Here is a 24,637-nt window from a genome sequence, read left to right as displayed (position 1 = left end):
AACTCTCCAGATTAAGAACTGGGTTTATCGCCACTAAAAATAAACAGGGCAGGGGAAGAGAGGATGGAGGAGAGGGGAGCGGGGAGGCGGGTGGGGCCAAGAGGGACTTGGGGCTTTGGATCCTTGGATGTCGGGCTGATATTTAAAGACCTTTTACATTGTGAAAGATCTCAGAGAACAGCTGACATCTCCTGGGGGCCTGGGGAGGCTTCTATGATAACAAACAATCCCACTTTGAGGGTGAGGGCACTGTTCCCTTTTTGAGTTTGCAGAACCCTGTAGGAAGACGCGTTCTTTGTTCATGGTAAGGAGTGTAGGTCTTGAATTTCCTCCTCAACCTCTCGTCTAGCAGCCACTACCCATTCTCTTCCTCTATCTAAGAGCAGAATAAACTCTAAACAGAAAACCTGTGCATAGAGCAAAGGTGCAGGCAGTGGTCCTGCAGGGATAATGCTTTACAGCTCCTACTTTTCCCAGTATACTCCAGACCTTGCATCACCAGGACACCCACTCCCCTCCTCTGAGGAGCTGAAATGTCCCCTGCATAGTAGGGTCAACTGGCAAAAGACATGAAGAGTCACTCAGCCAGGCTTATCCAGCTGAAATCTGGAGCCCACAGAAGGACTTTCCTGTCAATCAGAGTTCATGTTCTACTGTCTCACCCCTTCACAGCACAGGCTGCTCTCCCACTGCAGGGCTCCTATTCCTCCTTCAAAACCCTACACCCATGTCACTTGCTCCATCCCTCTTCATCCACTCCCAAGGCAAAGTGGATCTATCTGTCCTCTGCTAATTCAGTCCCCACTCTCGCTGTTCGGTCCTTTGCCTTCTTGCTCACCCCTCTACTAAGCCGCATGGCTCCTCACCTTGCTGTGCTCAGCACTCAGGTCAGTCTCCTGAGTGGAACTCCAATGCTGAACCAGAGGCAGAGAAACCAGCAGGTGGAGAGTCTGAGGGGAGAAGGTGGGAAGCAACTGTGTCAAATAGGGTTTGCATGTTGGTTTAGCCATGGGTGGCCTGAAACCAAAGAGCCCTATGAATTCATCAAAGTGTCAGTGACCATTGACAAAGGACTTCCTGGCTTGAAAAATGGCTGTCACCCTCCTATCCTGAGCTTTACCTTGGAAATATCAAGAGAATAAAGTCGGTGCCTTTTAGATTAATTTACTCATCAAGATGTCATTCTGCAAAAGTTATTTGTTAGCTGCGAGTCTCTCCAAGCTCCCTTGCTCTGAGCAGGAGGTAACCCTCTGCCAAACATAAACACACAAAGATTCTGGGGGAGTGGAGTCTGTGTTGGGGGCTCAGAATCCTGGATGCAGAGGCAGCTCACTGAAGCCTAGGCTTCTAGGGGTGCTGCAGTTAAGCATGCGCTTGTCACACAAATTCCCCTTAAGGGCAGGCTGAGAGAGAAAAGAGGACTGTAGAATAAACTTTAACAGGGATAAAGAAGAAAAAAGAATCCCTCGTATGCAGAAGACACACAGCACATCGAAGTTTTTTTTTCCCCAATAGACAGACATAAGCTCAAAAAGTCATCATCTACCAGGATATTAATGTCATTACTTTTTCATTTCTTATATTTAATATCCAAGGAAACCCGGCAGTGTAATAAAGCCACACTATGGAAACACCAGCGCGAGGTGAGGACAAGGAGGAGCAGGGCTTCTGAGTCACACAGTCTGCTGAGCTCTGCCTCCCAGTCATAGACACACTCCAAAGGGCAGCATCTCTTCAGGCCCTGTGGGCTGTTCTGCAGAAATGAAAAAAGCAAGAACCAATCTCACCCCCTGCCCTAACTCTGGGCCATTTCCTTCAGAGTCTTGGGGAGAGTGTCAGATAATCAGAATACAGCGGAACACAGCCTCTCTGCAAAGGCTGTCATGCTTTCCAGACCTGGGGAACACACAAAATAATGTTAGGATTTTTACCCACTCTGGAGCATTCAGCTCTCTTCACCCCCTGCATGGGATCTGGGTTTACCAGCTACATAGAAATCAGGACCTTGTCACCTGACTCCTTGGCTTTAGATACACCATTCCCCATTTAAGAGAGATGCCTCCCGTAGTTTCCTCCTTTGCATGGAGGCATTGCTTTTTCTCTACATGTGTGCCTGTGTATTTTTGTGTGTCCAGCATACAAAGGACATAAAGTGCTTTAGAGAACCCTGAAACAGGAAATAGCAATCAATATGCCTGTCCAAACAATTAGAAAGAGATGTTTCCAAGTCTTCTAAATCTATCTGGCATGTGTTAGATGCATGCTGTCAGGCTGACTGCCATTAAATACCATCTAAATAATGCAAAGACGATCAGATGTACAAATAAGTGATTCAATTTGGGTGATTGATTATTGGAATAAGGCTCATGCACCCAAAGCATGACATTTCCTACCACATTTCCATTTCATTTCTCAGGCAAGAATGATCCTACCTCCTCTCATGGAAAATGATCTCATGGCTGGAGGATTAGAGCATGGGCAAATACTCTTGGGTCCTATGCTTGACTGTTCATCTTGCTTCAATGTTCCTTGGATACATGAAACAGGTGTGTCTATTTGGTTTCCTCTCTGTAGTATGGAAATGCCATGCTAGACTCTCACAAACAAACTACATGCTCTACCCTCCCAAACAACCTTAGAAGAAGTGCTTAAACATCTTTGAAGGCAGAACTCTTGCAGATAACCTTAATATGACTTGGCTTTTCTTCTCTCTCTTCCTACTAAATTTTTCAACGTTTGCAGCTCCTGGAAAAAACAGTGAAATATTTTCAGTGTTCTTGTTCTTTATAGTTTTATTTCAAAAAGACACTAATATAGAGTTTATGTAGCATGGGGATCACCACAGAATTATCTCTGAGAAATTAATAAAACACACTGTGGTTCTCTTTCCTGAAGGTAGAGAGTCTGATCTGAGTCCTATAAACCTCCAGACCTAACTCCTGCCTTCCAGTATCCGAGTCAATAGATTAAGCTTCTATCTCCATTAAACCTTATCTCATACCATTGCAGTCTTTCGTAAGAGGCCCCCTTGCAGATTTGAGAGAAGAACATTCATAGGAGTTAGTTCATGACACAGCAGGACATGGCATGGCTCTCTAGCTCACAGTCTGGCATTTGCCCTTGGCAAAGGTCAATTAGTACGGATAAGAAATCCAAACTCTCTAAGCCCTAGTTTTCCTCTCTAAGGAAGTATATTAGCCTTAAGGCAGAACTTCCTACCTCGCAAACAGACATTTGTCTAGATTAGAACCTCACTGCTCCAAGTGTGGTCCTTGGGCCAACAGCCTGGGCCTCACCCAAAACAGTGTCTCAGGCCATACTGTAGACTTAATGAATGGGAATCCACATTTTAACAAGTCATCAGGTGACTCAAATGCACATTTAACTTTGAGACATGCTGCTCTAAAACCTAACAGAAGTGTGGTGGAAAAAAGTGGGCACTGGGTGTAGCATTTTATAGGGTGATATAGGGTAGGCAACCTGCTTTCACAACTTCACTATTTTGACCTGTAAAAATTGAGATTGAAGATGAAACTTCCTCTACATGGTAGCTGGAAAGCTAAATGAACTCATATGTGAAAAGGGTCTAACCCAGAGCCTATACCTTCTTGGGTTCAGCAATAGATGGGTTTTCTGTATCAGGTTTTTGATTTATAAAATGGTTACTATTTTTAAGAAGTTACTATTACTTACTCACTTGTAGTTTTCTATGCCTATGTAATAGGTTAATACCAATTAAACAACTATAACAACATCTTGTCTACTAGATGTTGTTATAGTTAAGATACTGTATAAGATAAAATAAACTAGATTAATACTGAATAGGTTAATGTCAATAAAACAACTATAACAACACCTAGTAGACGAGGTGATAGGTAAATCTTAATTGTCTTCCTTCCCTTCTCTGAATGATAAGTGGCATGTGAAGCCTAAGAACAGTGCCCAAATACAGAATAAACCCTCAAAAATAGTAGCAGAGGCTATGAGTAGTAGTTCAGGAATTTCCTTCAGGCAGTCTCTTGATCAGTTCTACCCTTGATTTTATGATGGTTTTTGTAACATTTTCACCAAGGAGGTGAATGAAAGCCTCAGAAAAGTTCACGTCAAGTCATCTCTCCAAATGGTGCACTAGAAAGACACCTTAGCTTGGAAGTAGGGAAATATTTCTTTTTTTTTTTTTTTAGTTTTTTAAAATTAATTAATTAATTAATTTATTTATTTATTATTATTATACTTTAAGTTCTAGGGTACATGTGCATAACGTGCAGGTTTGCTACATATGTATACTTGTGCCATGTTGCTGTGCTGTACCCATCAACTCGTCAGCACCCATCAACTCGTCATTTACATCAGGTATAACTCCCAATGCAATCCCTCCCCCCTCTCCCCTCCCCATGATAGGCCCCAGTGTGTGATGTTCCCCTTCCCGAGTCCAAGTGATCTCATTGTTCAGTTCCCACCTGTGAGTGAGAACATGCGGTGTTTGTTTTTTTGTTCTTGTGATAGTTTGCTAAGAATGATGGTTTCCAGCTGCATCCATGTCCCTACAAAGGACACGAACTCATCCTTTTTTATGGCTGCATAGTATTCCATGGTGTATATGTGCTACATTTTCTTAATCCAATCTGTCACTGATGGACATTTGGGTTGATTCCAAGTCTTTGCTATTGTGAATAGTACCGCAATAAACATACGTGTGCATGTGTCTTTATAGCAGCATGATTTATAATCCTTTGGGTATATACCCAGTAATGGGATGGCTGGGTCATATGGTACTTCTAGTTCTAGATCCTTGAGGAATTGCCATACTGTTTTCCATAATGGTTGAACTAGTTTACAGTCCCACCAACAGTGTAAAAGTGTTCCTATTTCTCCACATCCTCTCCAGCACCTGTTTCCTGACTTTTTTATGATTGCCATTCTAACTGGTGTGAGATGGTATCTCATTGTGGTTTTGATTTGCATTTCTCTGATGGCCAGTGATGATGAGCATTTTTTCATGTGTGTGTTGGCTGTATGAATGTCTTCTTTTGAGAACTGTCTGTTCATATCCTTTGCCCACTTTTTGATGGGGTTGTTTGTTTTTTTCTTGTAAATTTGTTTGAGTTCTTTGTAGGTTCTGGATATTAGTCCTTTGCCAGATGAGTAGATTGCAAAAATTTTCTCCCATTCTGTAGGTTGCCTGTTCACTCTGATGGTAGTTTCTTTTGCTGTGCAGAAGCTCTTTAGTTTAATTAGATCCCATTTGTCAATTTTGGCTTTTGCTGCCGTTGCTTTTGGTGTGTTAGACATGAAGTCTTTGCCCATGCCTATGTCCTGAATGGTATTACCTAGGTTTTCTTCTAGGGTTTTTATGGTATTAGGTCCAGCATTTAAGTTTCTAATCCATCTTGAATTAATTTTCGTATAAGGAGTAAGGAAAGGATCCAGTTTCAGCTTTCTACTCATGGCTAGCCAATTTTCCCAGCACCATTTATTAAACAGGGAATCATTTCCCCATTTCTTGTTTCTCTCAGGTTTGTCAAAGATCAGATGGCTGTAGATGTGTGGTATTATTTCTGAGGACTCTGTTCTGTTCCATTGGTCTACATCTCTGTTTTGGTACCAGTACCATGCTGTTTTGGTTACTATACCCTTGTAGTATAGTTTGAAGTCAGGTAGCGTGGTGCCTCCAGCTTTGTTCGTTTGACATAGGATTGTCTTGGCAATGCGGGCTCTTTTTGGTTCCATATGAACTTTAAAGCAGTTTTTTCCAATTCTGTGAAGAAACTTATTGGTACCTTGATGGGGATGGCATTGAATCTATAAATAACCTTGGGCAGTATGGCCATTTTCATGATATTGATTCTTCCTATCCATGAGCATGGTATGTTCTTCCATTTATTTGTGTCCTCTTTTATTTCACTGAGCAGTGGTTTGTAGTTCTCCTTGAAGAGGTCCTTTACATCCCTTGTAAGTTGGATTCCTAGGTATTTTATTCTCTTTGAAGCAATTGTGAATGGAAGTTCATTCCTGATTTGGCTCTCTGTTTGTCTGTTACTGGTGTATAAGAATGCTTGTGATTTTTGCACATTAATTTTGTATCCTGAGACTTTGCTGAAGTTGCTTATCAGCTTAAGGAGATTTTGGGCTGAGACAATGGGGTTTTCTAAATATACAATCATGTCATCTGCAAAGAAGGACAATTTGACTTCTTCTTTTCCTAACTGAATACCCTTGATTTCTTTCTCTTGCCTGATTGCCCTAGCCAGAACTTCCAACACTATGTTGAATAGGAGTGGTGAGAGAGGGCATCCCTGTCTTGTGCCAGTTTTCAAAGGGAATTTTTCCAGATTTTGCCCATTCAGTATGATATTGGCTGTGGGTTTGTCATAAATAGCTCTTATTATTTTGAGGTACGTTCCATCAATACCGAATTTATTGAGCGTTTTTAGCATGAAGGGCTGTTGAATTTTGTCAAAAGCCTTTTCTGCATCTATTGAGATAATCATGTGGTTCTTGTCTTTGGTTCTGTTTATATGCTGGATTACGTTTATTGATTTGTGAATGTTGAACCAGCTTTGCATCCCAGGGATGAAGCCCACTTGATCATGGTGGATAAGCTTTTTGATGTGCTGCTGAATCCGGTTTGCCAGTATTTTATTGAGGATTTTTGCATCGATGTTCATCAGGGATATTGGTCTAAAATTCTCTTTTTTTGTTGTGTCTCTGCCAGGCTTTGGTATCAGGATGATGTTGGCCTCATAAAATGAGTTAGGGAGGATTCCCTTTTTTTCTATTGATTGGAATAGTTTCAGAAGGAATGGTACCAGCTCCTCCTTGTACCTCTGGTAGAATTCGGCTGTGAATCCATCTGGTCCTGGACTTTTTTTGGTTGGTAGGCTATTAATTATTGCCTCAATTTCAGAGCCTGCTGTTGGTCTATTCAGGGATTCAACTTCTTCCTGGTTTAGTCTTGGAAGAGTATAAGTGTCCAGGAAATTATCCATTTCTTCTAGATTTTCTAGTTTATTTGCGTAGAGGTGTTTATAGTATTCTCTGATGGTAGTTTGCATTTCTGTGGGGTCGGTGGTGATATCCCCTTTATCATTTTTTATTGCGTCTATTTGATTCTTCTCTCTTTTCTTCTTTAGTAGTATTGCTAGCGGTCTGTCAATTTTGTTGATCTTTTCAAAAAACCAACTCCTGGATTCATTGATTTTTTGGAGGGTTTTTTGTGTCTCTATCTCCTTCAGTTCTGCTCTGATGTTAGTTATTTCTTGCCGTCTGCTAGCTTTTGAACGTGTTTGCTCTTGCTTGTCTAGTTCTTTTTATTGTGATGTTAGAGTGTCAATTTTAGATCTTTCCTGCTTTCTCTTGTGGGCATTTAGTGCTATAAATTTCCCTCTACACACTGCTTTAAATGTGTCCCAGAGATTCTGGTATGTTGTATCTTTGTTCTCATTGGTTTCAAAGAACATCTTTATTTCTGCCTTCATTTCGTTATGTACCCAGTAGTCATTCAGGAGCAGGTTGTTCAGTTTCCATGTAGTTGAGCGGTTTTGAGTGAGTTTCTTAGTCCTGAGTTCTAGTTTGATTGCACTGTGGTCTGAGAGACAGTTTGTTATAATTTCTGTTCTTGTACATTTGCTGAGGAGTGCTTTACTTCCAATTATGTAGTCAATTTTGGAATAAGTGCGATGTGGTGCTGAGAAGAATGTATATTCTGTTGATTTGGGGTGGAGAGTTCTATAGATGTCTATTAGGTCTGCTTGCTGCAGAGATGAGTTCAATTCCTGGATATCCTTGTTAACTTTCTGTCTCGTTGATCTGTCTAATGTTGACAGTGGAGTGTTGAAGTCTCCCATTATTATTGTATGGGAGTCTAAGTCTCTTTGTAAGTCTCTAAGGACTTGCTTTATGAATTTGGGTGCTCCTATATTGGGTGCATATATATTTAGGATAGTTAGCTCTTCCTGTTGAATTGATCCCTTTACCATTATGTAATGGCCTTCTTTGTCTCTTTTGATCTTTGATGGTTTAAAGTCTGTTTTATCAGAGACTAGTATTGCAACCCCTGCTTTTTTTTGTTCTCCATTTGCTTGGTAAATCTTCCTCCATCCCTTTATTTTGAGCCTATGTATGTCTCTGCATGTGAGATGGGTCTCCTGAATATAGCAGACTGATGGGTCTTGACTCTTTATCCAGTTTGCCAGTCTGTGTCTTTTAATTGGGGCATTTAGTCCATTTACATTTAAGGTTAATATTGTTATGTGTGAACTTGATCCTGCCATTATGATATTAACTGGTTATTTTGCTCGATAGTTGATGCAGTTTCTTCCTAGCCTCGATGGTCTTTACATTTTGGCATGTTTTTGCAATGGCTGGTACCAGTTGTTCCTTTCCATGTTTAGTGCTTCCTTCAGGGTCTCTTGTAAGGCAGGCCTGGTGGTGACAAAATCTCTAAGCATTTGCTTATCTGTGAAGGATTTTATTTCTCATTCACTCATGAAACTTAGTTTGGCTGGATATGGAATTCTGGGTTTAAAATTCTTTTCTTTAAGAATGTTGAATATTGGCCCCCACTTTCTTCTGGCTTGTAGAGTTTCTGCCAAGAGATCTGCTGTTAGTCTGATGGGCTTCCCTTTGTGGGTAACCCGACCTTTCTCTCTGGCTGCCCTTAAGATTTTTTTCCTTCATTTCAACTTTGGTGAATCTGGCAATTATGTGTCTTGGAGTTGCTCTTCTCGAGGAGTATCTTTGTGGCATTCTCTGTATTTCCCGAATTTGAATGTTGGCCTGCCCTACTAGGTTGGGGAAGTTCTCCTGGATGATATCCTGAAGAGTGTTTTCCAACTTGGTTCCATTTTCCCCCTCACTTTCAGGTACCCCAATCAGACGTAGATTTGGTCTTTTTACATAATCCCATACTTCTTGCAGGCTTTGTTCATTTCGTTTTCTTCTTTTTTCTTTTGGTTTCTCTTCTTGTTTCATTTCATTCATTTGATCCTCAATCGCTGATACTCTTTCTTCCAGTTGATCGAGTCGGTTACTGAAGCTTGTGCATTTGTCACGTATTTCTCGTGTCATGGTTTTCATCTCTGTCATTTCATTTATGACCTTCTCTGCTAATTACTCTAGCTATCAATTCTTCCACTCTTTTTTCAAGATTTTTAGTTTCTTTGCGCTGGGTACATAATTCCTCCTTTAGCTCTGAGAAGTTTGATGGACTGAAGCCTTCTTCTCTCATCTCGTCAAAGTCATTCTCCGTCCAGCTTTGATCCATTGCTGGCGATGAGCTGTGCTACTTTGCAGGGGGAGATGCACTCTTATTTTTTGAATTTCCAGCTTTTCTGCCCTGCTTTTTCCCCATCTTTGTGGTTTTATCTGCCTCTGGTCTTTGATGATGGTGACATACTGATGGGGTTTTGGTGTAGGTGTCCTTCCCGTTTGATAGTTTTCCTTCTAACAGTCAGGACCCTCAGCTGTAGTTCTGTTGGAGATTGCTTGAGGTCCACTCCAGACCCTGTTTGCCTGGGTATCAGCAGCAGAGGCTGCAGAACATAGAATATTGCTGAACAGTGAGTGTACCTGTCTGATTCTTACTTTGGAAGCTTCCTCTCAGGGGTGTACTCCACCCTGTGAGGTGTGGGGTGTCAGACTGCCCCTAGTGGGGGATGTCTCCCAGTTAGGCTACTCAGGGGTCAGGGACCCACTTGAGCAGGCAGTCTGTCCCTTCTCAGATCTCAACCTCCGTGTTGGGAGATCCACTGCTCTCTTCAAAGCTGTCAGACAGAGTCGTTTGCATCTGCAGAGGTTTCTGCAGCTTTTTTTTTTGTTGTTGTTGTTGTTGTTTAGCTGTGCCCTGTCCCCAGAGGTGGAGTCTACAGAGACAGGCAGGTTTCCTTGAGCTGCTGTGAGCTCCACCCAGTTCAAGCTTCCCAGTGGCTTTGTTTACCTACTTAAGCCTCAGCAATGGTGGGCGCCCCTCCCCCAGCCTCGCTGCTGCCTTGCGGTTAGATCGCGGACTGCTGTGCTAGCAATGAGGGAGGCTCCGTGGGTGTGGGACCCTCCCGGCCAGGTGTGGGATATAATCTCCTGGTGTGCCTGTTTGCTTAAAGCATAGTATTGGGGGGGGAGTTACCGGATTTTCCAGGTGTTGAGTGTCTCAGTTCCCCTGGCTAGGAAAAGGGATTCCCTTCCCCCTCGCGCTTCCCAGGTGAGGTGATGCCTGGCCCTGCTTCAGCTCTCGCTGGTCGGGCTGCAGCAGCTGACCAGTCCCGATTGTCCGGCACTCCCTAGTGAGATGAACCCAGTACCTCAGTTGAAAATGCAGAAATCACCGGTCTTCTGTGTCACTCGCGCTGGGAGTTGGAGACTGGAGCTGTTCCTATTCGGCCATCTTGCTCCACCCTTCGGAAGTAGGGAAATATTTCTACTCCTGGGAATGCTGGTAGCTCAATGTGGGCCTGGTTCCGTCTCCCTGGAGCTGGAGGTCACTTTCCCTAGTGGGATGTTGTCAAGGTTCTTTATTTGCCCAACTCAGACTCTTCAAGACTCAGTTCAGGTACTATCTCCTCCAGGAAGCCTCCCATTACCCATGCTCCAGCTTAAATTGATGTTCATCCTCTGTTCTACCAAAGTACCTGTGGTTGTTTTTGCTGAAGATAACCAAAGTCATCTTCTCTCGTTCCCCAACTGAACTAAGAGGACCTTGGAGTCCAAATCATGTTCAGTTTTTACCCCAGCAAGCAGCTTGAACAGCACAGCTATGAAAAAGCAATGGCTGGTATGTCCTGTCTCTTCAACCTCAGCCTCAATTAAGACAACAGTTATTCACTGTTGATGGTGATGTCAGCATTCCAGACATGTTAAACCATTTATTTCCACTGCTTCTGTTGCTGTATTAGGAACAAGTGGTGCCCCAATGCAGATAATAAAGTATCCACCCTATCCTCCTCAGGCCCATTCCTGAGAAGTCTCATGTTTTGCTTTTAGCACCTGCTACCAGCCTTGTGCAAGTTCAGAAAATAAACTATCCAAGTCATTCATTGTTACTCTTTTCTTTTCCTCCAGTCCTGTTTATTTTATTGCATGGTCTTTACTTCCAAACAACATCCTCTCTCTCTTTTTCCTCTCCACACTTTCTTTCACCAAAACACTTCAAGTGAAAGATAAAATAAGTCATATTACTACTATTCCCAGGGTAAACTGGGTAAATAGAAGTAAAGTCCTAAGCCAAAACAAACAAACAAAACAACAACAAAAAACTTTTAACTGGGAAGGCCTGGTTTTACTAAGCCATTTAACAGAATGTAAGATGCATACTGCCCTCTGAAGTAATTAAGTGACTTGTCACCATGGCCCTGCTGAGTATACAGACTATATACAGTCTGTGTGTTTCTGGATGCTACACATATGGCAGTAAACGATACTGACATTAACCTTGTCCTTGTGGAACTTGTTTTCTGGTGAGAGAAACAGAACAAGTAAACCTACAAATAACAAATAAATTTGATATTAACTTTGGAAAAAATATCTAAAGGAACTAGGTGGGGTGATATGATAGAGAATAGTTTGGAGAGGCCCCTTTGAGGAGGTAAGGAAGCACACCTTCTGAGCTGAGTTGCAACTGGCAGTGACACTAAGCTTGGTATGTGGATAGGGGGTGACAACTGTTCTGGGCAGGGGGAACAGAAGATTCAAAGGAAAAGGTCATGGCAAGTAAAATAAAAAAGAAAAAAAGTCAATCTGATCAAAGTGAGTAAAGGGGACATTCCTGTGAAATGAATGAAATGTGAGCAGTGGGAAGGGGCCAGATTATTCCAGGCGTTGGAGGCCATGGTTAAGATTACTGTATTCTAAGAGTAATGGGAGCCCCTGAATGGAGTGACATGATCTTGTCTACATTTGTAAAAGATCACTGGCCACTGTATTGAAAATGGATGTCGGAGAGGTGTGTGACTACAAAGAGGAAGATAATTCTGTGCTTCTCAGCAGTTTCAGACTTGTAGAATTAGAATAGGCTTGAATACACCTGTTCATGCAGCACCACAACAACGACTATGGCTAACTTTTGAGCACCCTGACACTGAAACAAACATCTGATCTTCGACCCACAAACTCCTGGGGACAGCAGAATTATTTCAAGAAGTCCTGGGATTTATATGTGTACCAATCATTATTGACAGAATAGGTAACATGGCTCATTTTAATATTATTTATAATTATTATTTTTCAGTATGAATAGAATTATAATTGATAAATTGTGTGTACTCTTTAAAATGCATTATTTAATTCATAGAACTTTCTGTCATTATGTGTTTCACAGTTAAATTAAGTGAGTTCTTTAGTTGGTATGGAATCTACAAAATGAGTGAGTGAGTTGATTTACAGAATTCATCCTTGACTCAAAGAACACTGTGCTCTCACTACACTGTCTCCTCTTCCTGGAGACCCTAGATTATGTTTCCCCAGCCACACTAATGGTTAGGGTGGAACCATGCGATTGAGTTCTCAGCAGTGGGACTGTGAGCAGATATGATGCGCTACTTCCTACCTAAGCTATATAAGCAGGTAGGTGTGCTCATGCTCTCTCTATCCCCAGTTCACAAGGCTGGCAGCAAACATCTCCAAAATGTAGAGTTGTAGTATTGAAGTAGCTGGGATCTGGGATACCTGAGTCAACATTTAAGGAGGAGAGCACCAAAGAGCATGAGATGATTTGCAATAGACTAGGATGTAAGTGAGAACTAAACCTTTGGTTGTATTAAGCCACAGAGCAATTAGAACTTATTTATTGCTGCAGTCTAGTTTCTCCTAGGCTGACTAATGGAGACCTTCAGATATACTTGCACCAGTGTCCAGAGAGGCATATGCAAGGATCATCATTGCCATGGCATTTTGACAGCAAGAGATGGGAAATTGCCTAAATGTCCACTCACGGTAAGCTGGTTCAATTAGTTACAGCACATTCATAAGGTGAAATATGATTCTGGGATTATGAGGGAGCTCTATAAAGTACACTGTTAGGTGTCAAATGCAGACTCAGTACAGTATCATAGTATTTGGCCATTCATATGTGAAAAGGGTAAACTTATGTAAGAGCAGCTAACATATATTGGGTTAATGTGCCATTTGGTATTTTCAAGATTTGCAATTACTAACTCAATCTTCACAACAGCACTGTAAGGTATACCCAACATTATCCCTACTTCATCACCAAACAAAAGGAGACACAGAAACTTGCCAAACCCAAGCTTCAGGATTTAGGGTTTACACCTTAGCAACTCATGATAGTCCATAAATGAGAACGCTTATTTAAACAGAGAATTTTTGTGGGAGGGAACACAAGAATCTGGAAGGAATAAGTGTCTTTGGGCAGGAGAACTGAAAAGTTGGGGACAAGGTTGGGAAGAAGATTTGAATTTCAACATATGCCCTTTAGTACTTCCTAATATCCTTTTGTAACCATGTGCAGATATCCTGTATTTCAAAACATAGATTGTTTTTAAAAGAGCAAATATATTAGCAGGTTATCTTAATTTTAACATAATGTCTCCAGTCTTCAGGACTGGATGGCTCCCAATCCAAAAGAAAAATCAGATTGACTAATTTCTAGGATGGCAAAAGGAGCCTGAGGGCTCTTAGCAAAAACCTTGTCCTCTCTCAAGTCATGGTTTCTTTTTCTGCTCCTCCCCACTGCTCCCTGGGCCCTGCTGACAGAGAGATGAACGCTGTGCCACTGTCTGCAAATGCATTCCTTGTTCAAAGAGAAGTTTTCACTCGGATAGGTTTTTGCCTTTTGCAATTATGTCATTAAAAGTGTTCTGAACTTCAGAGTTGAAATGAACTCCAGGAAGGGTCTGCCCTTTTGGCTTTCTGGTTTTACATAATTTATGGTTTTGAATCTTATTAAAAAAAGCAAAGGGATTCAGAAAAGGTTCTAGGCAGGCACTCATCCCTCTGACCTTCCCAGCATAGTCCTCATAGAATTTCTTTCCCCACAGTGGTGGGGACACTGTCTTCAAGATTTGAAGGGTCTTAATCTGGTTCATGGGAAGAGTACAGCATATGGAAATTGTTCCTCAATCACCCTGCTCATCCTTTGACTCATCCGTTATCAGCTGTAATACTCCCTTCCCACGCCCCTTTTTCACTGGTAACTTCCCCTCCCCTCCCCTCCACTCCCCTCTTCTGTTCCCTACTTTTCCCTCCTTTTCATCCAACTGTCTCTCCATCTTCCCTCCTCTGACTCACCTGGTTTGGGGAGTGTCACATTCAGTGAAGTAGACAGGACCAGAGGAAGGGGATGCTTGAAATCAAATTATCTGCTTTCTATTCTGTGCTCTGTCACTTTCCAAATGTGTGCCTCTGGGCAAGCCACTTTAACCTTTAAAGCCCCTTTTTGCAGGTTTGTGAACTAAGGCTAATAGTTGCATCTATCTCAAAGGTTACAGGGCAGGTTAAATAACACGCTGAAAGTAAAGAACTTAGCACTGTGTTTGCGTATAATAAGCATTTAATATTAGCTTCGTTATTTTGGTGAGATAGAATGGGGTTGTAGGTGAGGTCGTGTCTTCTGAGGGCAGACTGCCTGAGTTTGAATCCCCCTGCTCTGCTATTTAATGGTTGGGCCATTTTCAAAGTCACTTCTACTCTCTAAGGTCAGTTTCCTTATCAGCGTAATGAGGATAACAATGCCATCTTTCTGTAGGATTGCTGTGAGAGGGAATGAGATAAAACATCTGTAAGGGACTGGCACAGGGTAGACCTTCAATAAACCCAGGCTCTTGGCATGAAAATTTTGTGCCTAGCAGAGGGAAATAAGCATAACATTCAAACAAACAAGTTGATTTAATCCCTTGAAAATTATTTTATTTAATTACTTAGAAAGAAGGGTGGCTTGACCCTAAGCCAGATCCTTGACTGCAAGTCCAGCTCTGGGCTGAAACTATTGACTTTTAGCTATGCTGTCTGTTGGAAAAGGCTGCATACCCCAGACCTGTGACAGTTTTCTGGCGGAGGAGGCTGTCTGAATTTTCACCTGGCAACCTTCACCTCTGTCCCCACTCCATGGCAGGGATACCCCTCTACATTTTTCTCTGTTCATGGCATGCCCTCCACCATCTCCCTGATCAAGTTCCAGATAAGGAGTGTGGCAACTGAGAATGTGTGTGTCTGTGTGGGTGGGTGCAGGTGGGAACAGAGTTTCCAGTGGGGAAGACCCAAGCCTCTGACCTATTCTCAGCCTGGGAAAAGCTCAGTGCTCAAAAGTCCAGGAATTGTAGCTTCCAACCTGGGCTCAGAACCTTGTTCTTTTGTTTCTGGCTGTGAACTCTGGCCAAGTTATTTAGCATCTCTCAACTTCAATTTTCTCAACTGTGAAAGTGGAAAGACAACAGTGCATTCCTCAGAGAGTTGCTATTGACATAATAATGCCTGTGGAGTAACTGGCTCAGCAAATGGTAGAGGGGTTATAATCAGTCTAGCCTTGCATGGTGGGTCCTCAGAGTAGCCAACAGAGAGTCCACAGTGGGTAGAGGGCTGGAGAAAGAAAGTTGAATCCCTTTAAGATCTGAGGTTGCCAGTCCATCTGTTCCCCTCTAGGTACAGTGTGAATGGTCCAGAAGTCAGCTCCTGCCAGAAGGGGACCCAGGACTGGGAGAGAGAGGTGGGAAGGAGCTGAACTGGATGGAAGGCTCTGCAGAATATCTGCAGAATCCGTCAACAGGTCTTCTTTCTGTGGGTACTGCTTAAGCAGGGAGCTGGAAGTTATTCTCTCTATTGCCCACCCTGGACTTGTTCTTGGCATGCTGTGTGTCTTCTCAAGCCAACAAACAAATTTGCACCTCATGTAGTAAAATAAATAAATAAATGAACTGTGGAGGTATCCAGCATCTATGGCAGGACGGACCCAGGAGCTCTGCCTGGCACTGCCCTCAGCTGCCCTGGCTCCCAAAGGCTCAAAGTGCCTTCACTTTGCACCCTCTTAGATCCATCTCATCTTTTATTTCAGAAGGCATTAGGATTCTTTCATTTTCCAAGAGTTTCTTGGAACAGAATGAGAATCACAGACTGTCAGGGCAGAAAGGCACCTTGACAATCACTTCTAGAGATTACAAAATTGCAGCCCATGGCAAATCTGACCCACAGGCACATTTTGTTTTGTTCACACAGATTTTTTTTTTTTTTTTTCCAGTAGAGACAGATTTTCACCACGTTGGCCAGGCTGGTCTCAAACTCCTGACCTCAGGTGATCTGTCCGCCTTGGCCTCCTAAAGTGCTGGGATTACAGGTATGAGACACCGTGCCCCCATGAGTTTGCAACTTCTAATCTAATTAACTCCTTAACATATGTATGGGAAATCTGAGAAGTGACTCTGCCAATGACACCAGAAAGCACAAGTGGCAAGAGTGGGATTTGAACCCATCATTTCTAGGTCAGAGCTTTCTTCATGGAAGCCAAATCTGTTGATGGCAGTCCATCTATATGGCATGCACCCTGGCACTGACACTGAACCCACCATAGGGTTCTGCGTCCCTCCTCTCTGGCCATCACCCCTCATGAGTTGTGGGTTCAGGCTGGGATAGTTGTTGTATAGGGCTGGACTCCAGGGTTCCATCTGGGCCTCTCTCCAGATGGCCAGAGCCAGAGAAACAAGCCCAGAGACAATCCTTGCCTTCCTGTTGCATGTTTTGAAAGAGATCCCCTCTCTTTATCATCTCTTCTCTTATCCCTTTCCATTGTCTCTGTTATACAGGCTGGTATCATAGTCTCAGTGTTTTGTGTAAACTGTGGTTAAGAGAAGTGAGCTCATGTGATACAGAGTGCCTGGCAGCCCCAGAACTCAGTCTCACTGCCTTTCATCCCGCATTTACTCATGAGGGCATCAGGCCTGAAAAGGGTAACCTGACATTGCCCCTGCAAAGCCAGGATAGTGGCTAAGCCCTGGCCTTGTTTTTCCAGCATTCATCCCTCAGGGGCACATCAAATGGTGCCAGGAATGATCAGGGCTGCCTCTGAGCAGGCTGAGAGGAGACTGGCAGACAGCAGCAGCAGCAGCAACCTCTTTGTCCTCTGCCTCTGGGGGTCTCAATGCTCTGCAGAGGTTGTGACAACAGGTGAGGGTTGGGGGAGAGGGGTGTCTCAGGGTTTGGCAGGTCCTGTGCATTAATATGGGTGCTCAGAAGCTCTGGGGGCTGATGGCACTGGTAGGGGCTAACCCTGTGTTTCTATTCTCTTCAGGCAGTGGGAATCCCCATCTCTGAAAATGAAATTAAAAGGAGCAGCTGGGAGATAATACATACAGTAGATCCAAATGTAAAATGCCTCTCTGTCCTTCTGAGAAGGCTGCTCCTAGGACAAGCAACAAGGATTACATAGGAATCTTATCATACAGCGTCTGCCAAGGGCAAAGAAAGGGTCAATTTTCCATGCACAGCAGAAGAAACACCATCCCCCCACTTTCCTGCACAGAGCCACCATGGCCACTGCACTGGTTCGTACTCCTCAGGAAAAAGGCACAAGCATGCTGGCACCCTGGACTTCTTTCAGGCTGTAGAAATTTCCATCCTCCTCACCGTGTCTCAGAGTAACTCACCTGATGCCCCCTACCTCATTAACTTTCCCCACAGTTTGAATCTGCCACTGGATTTTGGGTTCCATCATTTGTCAAAAGAGAAATCTGTGTGGGAAGGAGAAAGCGCATTGAGACCAAATGCTCCCAGTGTTTCTCCTGTCTAGGTATTCCAGTAGCAGAGGACTTCTCTCCCATTTCATGGGACAAACTGACAAAGCAAAGGGTTGTGATAAGCTTCTATCCGAAGGGGTAGTAATGAGGGGAGGGAATGTGGGTGGGAAGTGGGAGATGAGATCTTATTCTTAACTTCTGACTCTGCTGCCTGCTTCCCGAGTAACTAAGTGTTAAGAACTCTACCTGGTCCCTACCTGGCTTCCTCTTCCCTCACAGTCAGTGAAATCTAATGCCAACTTCTTCACTCATGGAGCATAACCTGGGGTATGTGTGTGTGGTGTTGGGTGGGGAGCAGGGAAGGAGGGAGGGATAGATTTGGCAAATTGCCATTGTAAGTCACCTAAGGATGGGAAAATGCACAGATTTTAGCCAGTGAAAAAGTAACAAGGTCTGGTATTTACATCATTTTTACATGTGAAACCCAGGGCAGTTTATACAATTGCACACAACCCTATTTTGATTGCCAATGGATGGGAAGAAAAAAGACAATTTAAGAAAATGATAAAACCATTGTTTTGAGCTTCATGTCTATTTCATTTATATGTGACACTGGAATACAGATTTGTGCTTACATTATATGAAGTAATGTTTGATGTGCTCACAGTGCACGAAACCACCTCCATCTGTGGGGTGACAACATGAACATCGCAGGAGCGTCATCAGGACTGGTGAAGTGAGTGAATGAGCATTATTGTCTTATGATAACACATGTACCCACAGTCGTACTGATGTTCCCCTCTCTGCTGAAGTCCTTTGATGACATTAAAAATTACAGGGGTGAGGAAGGAACATAATTACCTGAGACTTTAAACCAGGAGACAGCAAACCTTTTCTGTAAAGACTCAGATAGTAAATATTTCCAGCTTTGTAGGCCAGAAGGTCTCTGTTACAGCTACTCAACTCTGCCTTTGTAGAACAAAATTAGGCATACACAATACAAAACAAACAAATGAGCATAGCTGGGTTCCAGTAAAACTTAACTTACAAAAACAGGTGGCAAGCTGGGCATGACCCATGGGCCATAGTTTGCTGAACCCTGATCGAAACCTTTGGCAAGATCAAGCACTATGTTAAAAACAAGTCTGACACTTTGGCAGCATTTGGTCATGGAGAGAGGACTCGATCCAGCTTGTTTTCATGAATAAAGGTACAAAACTTGTTGTCAGGGAAACTGCATTCTCTTTCTGGTTCACTGACCTAGAGTGAGGCCCTAAGAAAACGACTTCAGTTATCTCAGCCTTGGTTTCCTCAAGAAAAATGTGAGGGTTTACACCAGAAACTCTTTAACTCCTTTAGCATGAACAGAATTCACTATCACATACCCTCCCCATACACCTACCATTATTATTATTATTATTATTATTATTATTATTACTATTATTACCTTTGCCAAACTTTTGGAGGATCAACATGCGCCTCATGGAGAAAACAGAACAGGCAAGAGCATCCTACACTTAGGAATTGAAAAGAAGCCAGGGGTCTGGAGTTGAGTGAGCTGGAAGAATAGGGAGGTAAAAAATATCTTGCCCAAGGTTAAAAAAAAAAAACAAAAAAACGATGTTTAAGCTCAGAGCAATTGGAAGCCATTGAGGAGTTTTATTTGGGAGAATGGTATGACTGGATTTTCATTTTTCAAGGATGTCTCTGACTGCCGTGTGGAGATCGAAGCAGAGAGCTTCCAGTGGGGACAGTTTGGAGGGTATTTCAGTCCAGCTGCCAGTATTTTCGAGTAGGCTGGTGGTGGTGAAGGTGGAAAAGATTCAACACAGGTGTGAGAAGAACAATAGACAGAACTCCATGACTGATTGGTTGAAGGTTTCCATAATGAACTCAGGGTGGATGGAGGTGATCTTTACTGATATGAGACGTTCTGGAGGAGGAAGGATTGCGGTAAGGAGGAAGAGTTTTGTTTAAGTCATATTGAGTTTGTTATTACCTGTTCCTCCTTGCAGACACCAAATTTTCTAACTTGGCTGCACCAATAAGAGTTCTCACTGGTGTGTTATTACTGTCCTCATTGGTCCTTTCTTGGGAAGATAAGATGGGTCTTATGCAAAAGTATTGGGTCCCACTGTGTCTGATACCGTTAATTCCCACACTTCTGAATTTCCTGATGTGAGATCTGTGGTCATTTATACTCAGAACAGACAGCTTCCTTGATTTTTCGTTTTCTTTTGGACATCCTTCTGTACCACCTCAATGAATATCTGAAACCCCTGCTGAGCAATCCAGCTGTGACTCCTTCCTGGCTCTTTTTTGTTCTTTTCCCAGGAGTATAACTAGTCCTGACCTCCCAGCATCTTTTGTGTGGAATGTGCTGAGCTCATTGTGACTCTTGGCTTGCACATTAGGTGTGGCTGGACCCCAAGCTGTAACCTGTGTGCATATAAAAACTCTGAAAGATCTAAGGTTTATTATCCACTTCAATTTCTGGATTCTTACCCTTCTTACTCTTTGGGTCAAGGTCCTGGCCATTCCAAGGCTTACCGCATTAAAAACAGGGAAAAGTTATGAAACTCCAATCATGAGGCTGTTGTCAAAATTGCATGAAGGTATGTTTTCTGGATGACATGTGTGCACCATTTCTATATCTTCTCTTTTTGTCTTTGTGAATAATTGGTGCTACCTGTCAAAATTGAATCAATGGTAATGATTGTCAAGCTCTTACAAAATGTCGAATACTAGATATATAATTAACTCCATCCTGAGAAACTCTAAGTGTAGGACTGAGCTTTGTTCTCCACTCTTTACAGAAAACTTAACTTCAGAAAAATCCCATAAATGGACCAAATGAAGACCTTCCTTCATGATCCAAATGAAGACCCCCTCTCTTTCTCACCTCATGAAGGGAAACACACACATGATGTTCTATCATTCTACCATATTTTCCACCTTTTCCTCTGTTAAGATGGGCCTTATGTTGAAGAAAATGAGCACAGTTGCATCTGAAGGACAGAGAGGAAAAATATACCCCCAAGGCAAAGGAGAGATGGAATGAGCAAGTGCATAAAAGTGTTATTGAAAATAGAGAGGAACAAAGCAAAATTCCATCAGCTCAGCAGTCCTGGATTATTTCACTACATGACACCAAAAATGAACAAGATACTAATCAATTCATTTTTTTCCACATGACTCTTAGTTAGAATGAGAACATCTGGGGTTTGAAATCAATTGTCCAGAACTAGCTGCTGAGCTAATTAATATTCACTCAAATGGTACTCCACCAAGGTGTCCCTTCTTGCATCTCTGTTCCTTGCAGGCAGAAGTGCTTTCCCATCACCTTTGTCCATCTTAAAAGAACTCTGGTTGGTCAGTACGGGGAGAAGGGAGAGGAGAGGAGGGTGACAAAACAGCCTGCAGCAAGCCTTTCTGTTGAAGACAATGAAGAAGTGCTGGAAAAGAACTTAGGAGAAGGAACATTTCTGCAGAGTGAATACAGAGATGTAATCAGCAGGCTTGCCTCTCCACTCTCTTCAGCATAGAAGAGGGTGAGTCCCAGAATGATTTTATGCTTGCATCTTATCAAAGAGGGAAAGAACCAGAATTAACATTCTTTTATTTAACCATAGACTATTCTGGCTTGGGCGCCATTTCCCTTTTTGGTGACAAAGAGGGGTAGGTGCTCTAAATGTTTAGGAACTGTCACTATCAACTAGTGTGACCATCCCCCAAAGTTCACTTTCTTTTATGGCTTGCAACCATCTGTTATTTTTCTTTCCTTTCCTTTCCTTTCCTTTCCTTTCCTTTCCTTTCTCCTTTCCTTTTTCCTTTCCTCTTTTCTTTTCTTTTGAGACAGAGTCTTACTCTGTTGCCCAGGCTGGAGTGCAATTGCGTGATCTCGGTTCACTGCAACTTCTGCCTCTTGGGTTCAAGAGATTCTTGTGCCTCAGCCTCCCAAGTAGCTGGGATTACAGGTGCCTGCCACCATACCTGGTTCATTTTTGTATTTTTAGTAGAGATTGAGTTTCACCATGTTGCCCAGGCTGGTCTCGAACTCCTGACCTCAGGTGATCCTTCCACCTTGGCCCCCCAAAGTACTGGGATACAGGCGTGAGCCACCATGACAGGCCTAATCATCTATTCTTTACTTCCACTTCACAGTGCATATCTTGAACAGAGACTGGTATAGCTATTAACACCCAAACTGACCACTTCATCCAATTCACTGGCTTGTTGGTGATTCACTTTGTAGACCCGAACTGACCAATATGGTAGCCCCTTGAAATGTGGCTTGTCTACATTTCAGTGTACTATACTGAATTGAGATGTACTATAAGTTTAAAATACACACTGTGTTTCAAAGCCTTAATATGTAAAAATAATGTAAAATATTTCATTAATAATTTTTATATTGATTACACATTGAAAGATAATACTTTGGACATAGTGTATTAAATTAAATACATTATTAAAATTGGCACCTGCTTCTTTTTACCTTTATAATGTGGCTACTGGAAAATTTTAAATTACATATGTGGTTTACACTTGGGGTTACAGTATCTTTGTATTAGACAGACTTAAATTTCAATTGTTGGTAGTGTTCAGTTCCCTCTAATAAAATAACTGCTATATTTTACTGGTAACTTAACATGATGCACCTACCATGGGCATGGCCCTGTTTTAGCTACTTGTACATTATTGTGGCAGCCCTACAATCTAGGTATTACCAGCCTCATTTCACAAATGAAGAACTTGGACTAAGAGAGGACTTGTTACCTGATGGACTTATTTTGTTCAAGTCAACCTTTATCGAGTACCCACTGTATGTTCTACGGTGCTCCAGGCACTTGGGGTCCCAGGTCTGAGGAGTTACCAGTCAAGAGAGATCTGATAGAAACCTAAGGTCCCAAGGTTCCCCTCCCTCTAAATTACTCTTTCCCTGACACTATGTGACTCTTCTTGAAGTTGCTCAGTGTCAGGATTATGGGATTTTCAGTCACTTTCATTATTTCATCTTTTGCCTTTTTCATGGGGATCAATTATGAGGACAAGGAAATTGAATAGAATTGGAACTAGAGTCTAGGGTTTGGCTTATTGGAGTATTCTCAATGGTCTGCAGGTGTAATAAGCTGAAGTGTCCAGTTCTTGACTTTATGTTCATATATGTCAGTGCCAGGATGATTCAGGAAGATCCAGGACTTGATGAACTATATCATCTTGGGGAAGGAGGTTGCATCTGAATGCCCTGGGCGGAAGAACAAGGAGGCATAAAAATCTGCAGACACTGTGTAAAGGAAGAAGAGCCAATGGCAGAACCTGAGCTGGACTGAACAGTGGGGAAAGGTTTATATGGGCTCTGATTACTAGGCTGGGGCATGCAATCAGAGGCCTGGCAGCGTGTGAAGGCAGTTCAGCATACAGGAAGGAACGCTGAAACTGCGAAAAGGATCAGACAGAGTATAACATCTAGAAAGAGAGATCAGAAATGATGCCTCTGATTCTGGAGAAGACAAATTTGTCCATCTATAATGTGACCTGAATGTGGGCTATGGATCTCGAGCAAAAGCTTCCCTGGTGATAGGACTTGTCTTGGAATAGGAGATCAAAAATAATAGTAGTTATTCTGTCCTCAGCACAGGGGTGGAATGTTATATTTTTAGTTGTAAAGATATTTGTGTTCTGTTACTAATTTAATTCTCACAAAATTCTAGGAGGCAGGTATTAGGTTGCTGTAAAAGTTATTGAGGTTTTGCCATTACTTTTCGTGGCAAAAACTGCAATTACTTTGCACCAACTTAGTACAACCTTTATTATTTTTTCCATATTGCAGATGAGGAAACTGAGGCACAAACTGCTTAGGTAACCTTTTAACACACAACTTGAGAGACAGAAGCTGGGATTCATATCTTAACCATGTATTAGCTATCTATTACTGCATAACAAATTACCAGAAACTCAGAAATGTAAAACAATATACATTTATCATCTTATAGCCTCATGGGTTGGGATTCACAGGTCATTTGCTCATGGTCCCACAATAGTTGTCATCAAGGTGTTGGCTGGACCACATTCTCATCTGGAGGCTTGACTGAAGAGGAATCCAAGTTCATTCAGGTTGTTGATAGAATTCATCTCCTTGTAGCTGTATGACAGAGTTCCTCACTTTCTTACTGGCTATCAGCCAGTTCCCACTCTCAGCTCCCAGAGACCACCCTCAGGTCATTTCCATGTGGCCCTCTGTATTGACTATCTCAAAGCATGACAGCTTCTTCAAGACCGGCAGGAGAATATCTCCCTCCCATCTGCTACAAGGGAGTCTTATATAATGTAATGTAGTCATGGGAGTGATTATCCCATCACCTTTACCATATTCTCTTGTCTATAAGCAAGTCACAAATTCCACTTGTCCTCAAGAAAACAGGATAATACAGGGTGTCACTAATTGAGGATCATCTGAGAATTCTACTTACCAGTGTGTGTTCCATTCACAGAAATGAGAGATGAGAGATGAGTGTGCTGCTTCACCAAACCAGACTGAGCTTGTTCTGTTCTGCCTGCTCCATCACTTCTTCCTCCTGTAAAGAAGATCCTTGGTCCCAGAACCAGCTCTTCCCAGTCCTTTAGCCTATGAGCCCGAAGCCTGACAGCACCTTCTATCAGGAGCCCACTTTGCTAGTAGGTTGAGCCTGGAATCATCTTGCCTTCCTAAGCCTGGAAACTTATGCCTCAGATGACTATGTCTTAGATTCCATAGATTCATCTGTTCATTCCTCTTCATGTACCACTGCCAGACTCTATGCTGGGAAAATAAAGAGCCCTCTCCCTTGGTAGACCAGACTCTATCTTCTAGTTATTAGATTCAATTCTGTTTCAATTCAGAAGATACCTGGAATTTTGGCACTAACATGCAGAGATGCCAGAACTCTGAACATGCCCATCATAATGGATTTCTTAAAGGTCAG

At 42.5% G+C, this 24,637-nt stretch overlaps 1 long non-coding RNA gene across 2 annotated transcripts; it reads right to left on the bottom strand.

Annotated features, from left to right (window-relative positions):
• Positions 1-1,557: 1,557 nt before the first annotated feature.
• On the bottom strand, positions 1,558-24,250 carry LOC135971649 (uncharacterized). Of its 2 annotated transcripts, none has more exons than XR_010587897.1 (2): positions 24,146-24,250; positions 1,558-1,753 (listed from the first exon to the last, which is right to left on the bottom strand). It is a non-coding gene; the product is annotated as an uncharacterized lncRNA (long non-coding RNA). The 2 variants fall into 2 exon arrangements; XR_012416278.1 differs by lacking the exon at positions 1,558-1,753 and adding an exon at positions 23,460-23,817.
• Between the last annotated feature and the right edge of the window lie 387 nt (positions 24,251-24,637).

The sequence above is a fragment of the Macaca fascicularis genome, chromosome 7, assembly GCF_037993035.2.
Source record: "Macaca fascicularis isolate 582-1 chromosome 7, T2T-MFA8v1.1".
In the NCBI taxonomy this organism is placed as follows: Eukaryota; Metazoa; Chordata; class Mammalia; order Primates; family Cercopithecidae; genus Macaca; species Macaca fascicularis.
The sequence above is the reverse complement of the archived record's forward strand: the minus strand, read 5'-3'. Positions and strand labels throughout refer to the sequence as shown.